The sequence below is a fragment of the Callospermophilus lateralis genome, chromosome 7, assembly GCF_048772815.1.
Source record: "Callospermophilus lateralis isolate mCalLat2 chromosome 7, mCalLat2.hap1, whole genome shotgun sequence".
Taxonomy (NCBI): Eukaryota; Metazoa; Chordata; class Mammalia; order Rodentia; family Sciuridae; genus Callospermophilus; species Callospermophilus lateralis.
In genome coordinates this window covers 126,670,009-126,675,475 of record NC_135311.1, presented here as the reverse complement: position 1 = coordinate 126,675,475, position 5,467 = coordinate 126,670,009, and the positions used below count along the sequence as shown (strand labels likewise).

General features: G+C 50.6%; 1 non-coding gene across 1 annotated transcript; it reads right to left on the bottom strand.

The window, feature by feature from the left end:
• Positions 1-1,642: 1,642 nt before the first annotated feature.
• On the bottom strand, positions 1,643-1,744 carry LOC143405311 (U6 spliceosomal RNA). The gene has a single exon (XR_013092027.1). It is a non-coding gene; the product is annotated as a U6 spliceosomal RNA (small nuclear RNA).
• Positions 1,745-5,467: the final 3,723 nt, after the last annotated feature.

The window sequence follows — 5,467 nt, the reverse complement described above, 5'->3', positions numbered from 1 at the left end:
ATTTATAAAGCTCCAAAATATTTTATATTTATTTTATTAAAGAATAAAACTATAAGGAGAAGAAAAAATGATTAATATAAAGAGATAAGAAGGATCAAGATCCATAAGGAGGCTCCAAGGTCACCTGATTTCTGGAGCAGGTGGGTGTGGATACAGGCATCTGTTTTATCATTATAATCATAGATATCACATGAATAATGATATATCATTATAATCATCATTACTTAAACTGCACATGAATGGTTATAAATCCTGTTGAGTGGACAGTACAGTTTGCCATGAAAGAAGCATTCTTCAGTGTCCTTGCTTTGACCTTCACCATGACACCTGACCCTTCGCCTTCCTTTTACGACTGATGAAACTGACACTGAGGAGTCAAGGGCTCACTCCAGGTCACCCGCCCACCCCCAGCCCCCCTCCCCCACTCTTCCCTCTCTCCCTGTTCTGGCTTCTCTGAGTTCAAGCAGAAGAGAAAATAGGAGTCTCCTTCCAGCTTTAGCATCTCAAAAAGGGGGAGTCAAAATACCTTCGCAGAAATTTCTGGAGATGAAGTAAAGAGCAAGAAAGAACTCCCCACCCTTCAGATAGGTGAAGATCCCTGGTGGCGCGAGTTCCAGTGTGCATAGCGGGGTGACAGGAGGGACCTGGGGTGCATTGGAAGTGGCAAGGAGTGGGGCAGAGATTGTGGATCCTGGGAGAGGAGGGCCTCCGGTGTCTTTCCCCCAGGCCCAGCACTAGGGGAGAACAACAGAACGTCAGACGGCTTCAAGGGATGTGGAAAAAATCCACCATCTCACTTCCAGACAGTACCCAGGCGGGGCAAGACCTCAGAGTATCAATGGCTGGGCAGGGTGAGAGCTTCAGTGAGCTTCCTAAAGCCGGTTTTGGGTGGAAGATATGAATAATCAAAGTCTGAAATGAGAAAAAAGGAGATAACACTATAGAACCTACAGATAACTAAAGTATTTAAATAGTAATAAGATATTGTGGGGGCTTTTACACTAATAAATTTGGCAATTTAGATGAACTGGAAAAAAGTCTCCAAGTTCCTTACATAAACTGACAGAAGAAGAAATGGAAAATCCAGGTAGTTCTATATATTTTATTCTATTTTTTTATTATTATTATTATTATTAGGTACCATGGACAGAACCCAGGGGTGCTTCACCAATGAACAACATCCCCAGCTCTCTCATCTGTCTGTCTGTCTGTCTATTGAGTCAAGGTCTCACTGTGTTGCTTCCTCCTTCCTCAGCCTCCTGAGTCACTGGAATCAGAGTCATACACCCTGTGCCTGGCTACATGTTTTATTCATTTATTTTTGACTGTCCTAAATTGCTTCATCATACCTGTATCAGCGGTAACAGTGAAGCTGGAGAGCGCTGCACCTTCTCCAAGCTACACAGCGAAGACCACCAATAGAGTGTGGAACGTGCGGCCCTTTCCAAGGTCACGACTCTTGCTGCCTGCAGACGTCAGCCTGGGCATCTCCCCGTGCCTGTGGGCTGGCTTGGGGTTTCTTCTGACAGCTTTATGTACTGGATTCATTTGGAAATCCTCAAGAATCTGTGTGTGGAAACTCTGCCAACCCAGGAAGGATTCAGGACTCTCAGGGCCCCACAGTGACATCAGCCATCCCTCAGCCAGTAAGGAGCAGTTCACCAATTTGCATGTCATCCTTGAGCAGGGGGTTATCTTCTCTGTAGCCTTCCAACCTTAGTGTAGGTGCTGCCGGGGCAAGCTCCATTCTATATTTTTTAAGGAAAATATTATTTTTAAATTTCCACTAAGAAAATTCTAGGTAAGACACAGATGGTTTCATTGATAAATTCTTGCAAACATGGAAAAGAAAAGTTGATACCAGTCTCACACACGCTTCTAAAGAATAACTGGAAAATAACATTTTCTAACACATCTTTGAGGCCGATTTCAACTTGATAAGAAAACATTGCAAGAAAGAAAACTGCAAAACCATCTTAATCCAGTAACCCCTTGAGGCTCCGTTGTTCATTTGGAAAACAGAGATAACCGAGTTCTCTTTCCTGGACAGCTTCTGCCAGGATCCGATGCAAAAATCTTTACCAAAGTAAAAGCAGACCAAACCCATACATATGAAGGTTATTCTAACCATGACCACATTGAGTCCGGCCTCCCCAGGAATGAGAAGCTTGGTTTCACATTTTTAAAACAGGAATTGATTGTAAATTAAATGTACTATATGAAATAGATAGCAGAATAAAGTCATACAATAATTTCAAAAGATTAAAACAATCATTTGACAAAATTCAACCCTGTGAAGGTGTTCCAGAGGCACATGTGTTAAGAGCTGGACCCCAGCTCACGGTGCTGCTGGGAGCTGGGAAACCTTTTGGAAGGTGGATCGTGGTGGAAGGAAATTGGGTCAGGGACCCAACGCCTTCCCCCTCCCTTCCTGGCCACCGACGAGTGAGCGTCTCTGCTCTATCGCTCACTTCCTTCCATGGTGTTGGCCTCACTGTAGGCCCAAAAGTCATGGAGCCAACTCACCATGGAGTGAAACCTCTAAACGATGAACCTTTCCTTCCTTAGGTCGATTTTCTCAGGGTGACAAAAGGCGGCCAGCACAACCCTCAATCATGATTGAAAAACTCTTAAAAATATAAAAAGGATGGAAAAGTTCTTAACCTGATATTTTAAAAGTGTCTAAACAAAACCAAAGAAAGCATTCTAACTACATAGTAAAACATGGAGAGTTTCTCCCTGAGATGGCTAAGGAGGCAGTTCTGTCTCCTGTCACTTCTCTTCAACATGGTACTGTGGATTCTAAACAGAGCAATAAGACAAGAAAAAAAAATGAAAGGACCAAGGTTATAAAGGAAGACACAGAAGACAACGTGGCTGTGTCCATAGAAAGTCTAAAATAAGTTACAAATAAAATTAATGGGCAAATTTAGCAACAATTGCATTTTTATGTGTCAGTAACATCAATTAGAAAATGACATGTACATACATATACATACATCACCGGGCTGGGGATATGGCTCAGTGGTTGAGCACCCCTGATACCCCCCTGGTACCCTTCAAAAAAGACAACTAACACATTATTATAAAAATTCATGAAAATGCAAGGGTTGAGATTATCAAAAACGATCTTGATAAAGGATGAAAGTCAAAGAAAAACTACTGTTCATCAAGACCTATTAAAAGCTGAAGAGATTACAACAGTGAGGTATTATATAAGGAAAGACATAGAGGAATGGAGTAGAAAGTAAGGAACACTCCATTTCTTGCACTCCTATGTTTGTTGACAGGTTTTCACCCATTGCACAACCATAAATGCCGTATCTCTAATGGGTGGGCAGGAATGCAGGGTCTGTCTGTCCCCACGGTGCCACTGACCCAGGCCAGCTCAGCACAAGCCAGCGGCAGGAACCAAAGGCCAGCTGGTGACAGGAGGCCTGGGCTGACCCAGAGAGCGCAGCCGTCCAGCACCATGAGCCCCACACAGCTGCCCCCAGGGGGCTCCCTCCTGGTACATCCCCTACACTTGGGACCAGAAGGCCTGTCACATCCATCTGCCTAGGGGCCACTCTGGGCCAGCAGCTGCAGCCTGTGGCCCACCCACGGGCTCCCCAAGCCCCCAGGAGCCGGGAGGAGGGTCTCACCGTCCTTCTATGCAGATAAGGCCCCGGGGCTGGTGTTCTGTGCCCCTGACAATTTCAGAGTCGAGGACTATGAGGACGCCCAGGGCACAGGCCGTGACCTCCAAAGGTGCCCACGCGGCCATTCCTGAACCTGCAAGTGAGTGGGTTCCACGGTCAAGAGCTGGGGCAGGTGAGATCTCAGGAGCCTCCTGAGATGGAAGAGGCCTGGGTCAGCCGGTGCCCTGGGCCTCCTGGATGAGGAAGGCAGGCGCCTGTCGGCAAGGGGACAGAAGGTGGCTCTAAACACAGAGGAGGGAGGCCTGGAGCCCAGGAATGCCGTGGCCTGTGGCGGCTGGAGAGGACAGGGAACGGATTCTCCTGGAGCCCAGAGAAGCCACGCAGTCCTGCCCACACCTGGCCTCAGCCCTTTGGGACTTGGCACCTCCAGAAATATAGTGATGACAGTGTGTTGCTTGAAGCCAGCTGGGAACGGTGACACACAACTGCGACCCCAGCAGCTCGGGAGGCTGAGAGAGGAGGATTGGGAGTTCAAAGCCAGCCTCACCTTAGTGAGGCCCTAAGCACCTGAGCGAGACCCTGCTACAAATAAAACCCAAAGTGGGCTGGGACGTGGCTCTGGGGTAGACCCCCGGGCTGGGTCCCCGGAACCCAAGCTAACACCCAGACAAAGCCAGTAAGTCAGCGGCAGCCCGCAGCAGGAGGGACACAGCCTCTGGTTGGGCTGGGCACGTGCCCCTCCCCAGGCTCCCCCTGCACCGTCCATTCCCTGACCACAGGAGCCCAGCACGTGACGGTGTGGCACAGAGCAAGTGCCCGATGATGACTCGGGGGTGTGGCTCATGGCAGGAGTGAGAATCCAACAGGAGGGGTCTGGGAGGACTTGTGGGTGAGACTCGGCAGGGATGGTGAGTGGGCAGGAGTGGCCCCGGTGGCAGCCTCTGGGCTGATGCAGAATCCCAGATCCCTCGGCTGAAAGGGTCCACAGCTAAGCCAGCTGCTCCCATTTCACACACACAGACGGGAAGCCCAGAGAGAGCAAGTGACCTGACCAAGGTCGCTCAGCAGGTTGACCGCGAGGGTGGGGTGAGAACTGCCACCACGACTCGGGTCAGAGTTGTCCCCACCCAGCCCCTCCTGGGGTGGCAAAGACGACCCTCATCTGGGGACATGGAGTGACGGAGCCTGACAAGATGGGTGCCCAAGGGAGCGGGTGGGGAGCGGACCCAAGCAGCTATTTTCCCAGGTCTCTGTCCATCTGGGCCAGGGATGCCACAGGGACCTGGAGCCCTGGGCTCTGGCCCAGCTGATGTGCAAGGCCCAGCGAGCTCCCCGCGCCTCGGCGCCCCAGGGATCGACCCTAAGCTGCAAGGCTTTTCCGGCTGTTGTGTGGTGTGACCTACCTTGAGGCCTGCCTTGCCCCCGGTGCCTGTCCCCTGACCTCATCTGGGGCCCCGGTGGCTTCTCGGAAGACCTTCTCCTCTCCAGCTGCAGCTGCAGGGGACACGCAGTGGCCAGCCCACCACCCAGGGCTCGGCAACAGGTGTTTTCTACCTGTCCCCCCTGCCCCCCGTCAGCTGCCAGCACAGCTGAAGCTCTGGCCTGCCCTCCCTGGGTCCCAACAGCAGAGACAGGGGACCCATCTGGAGGGAGGCTCAGAGCACTCAATGCCAGAAGCACTCTGGCCTCGATGCCGGAGTCTCCGCCGTCCCCACGCTGGGTCACCCCATGCTGGTCTCCTGCTGTGATACCTCGGCTCTTGTGGCCTGCAGTTGGGCTAGACAGTCTCCGAAGGCCTCCGAAGCCTTCAAACTCCTCCCAACCCT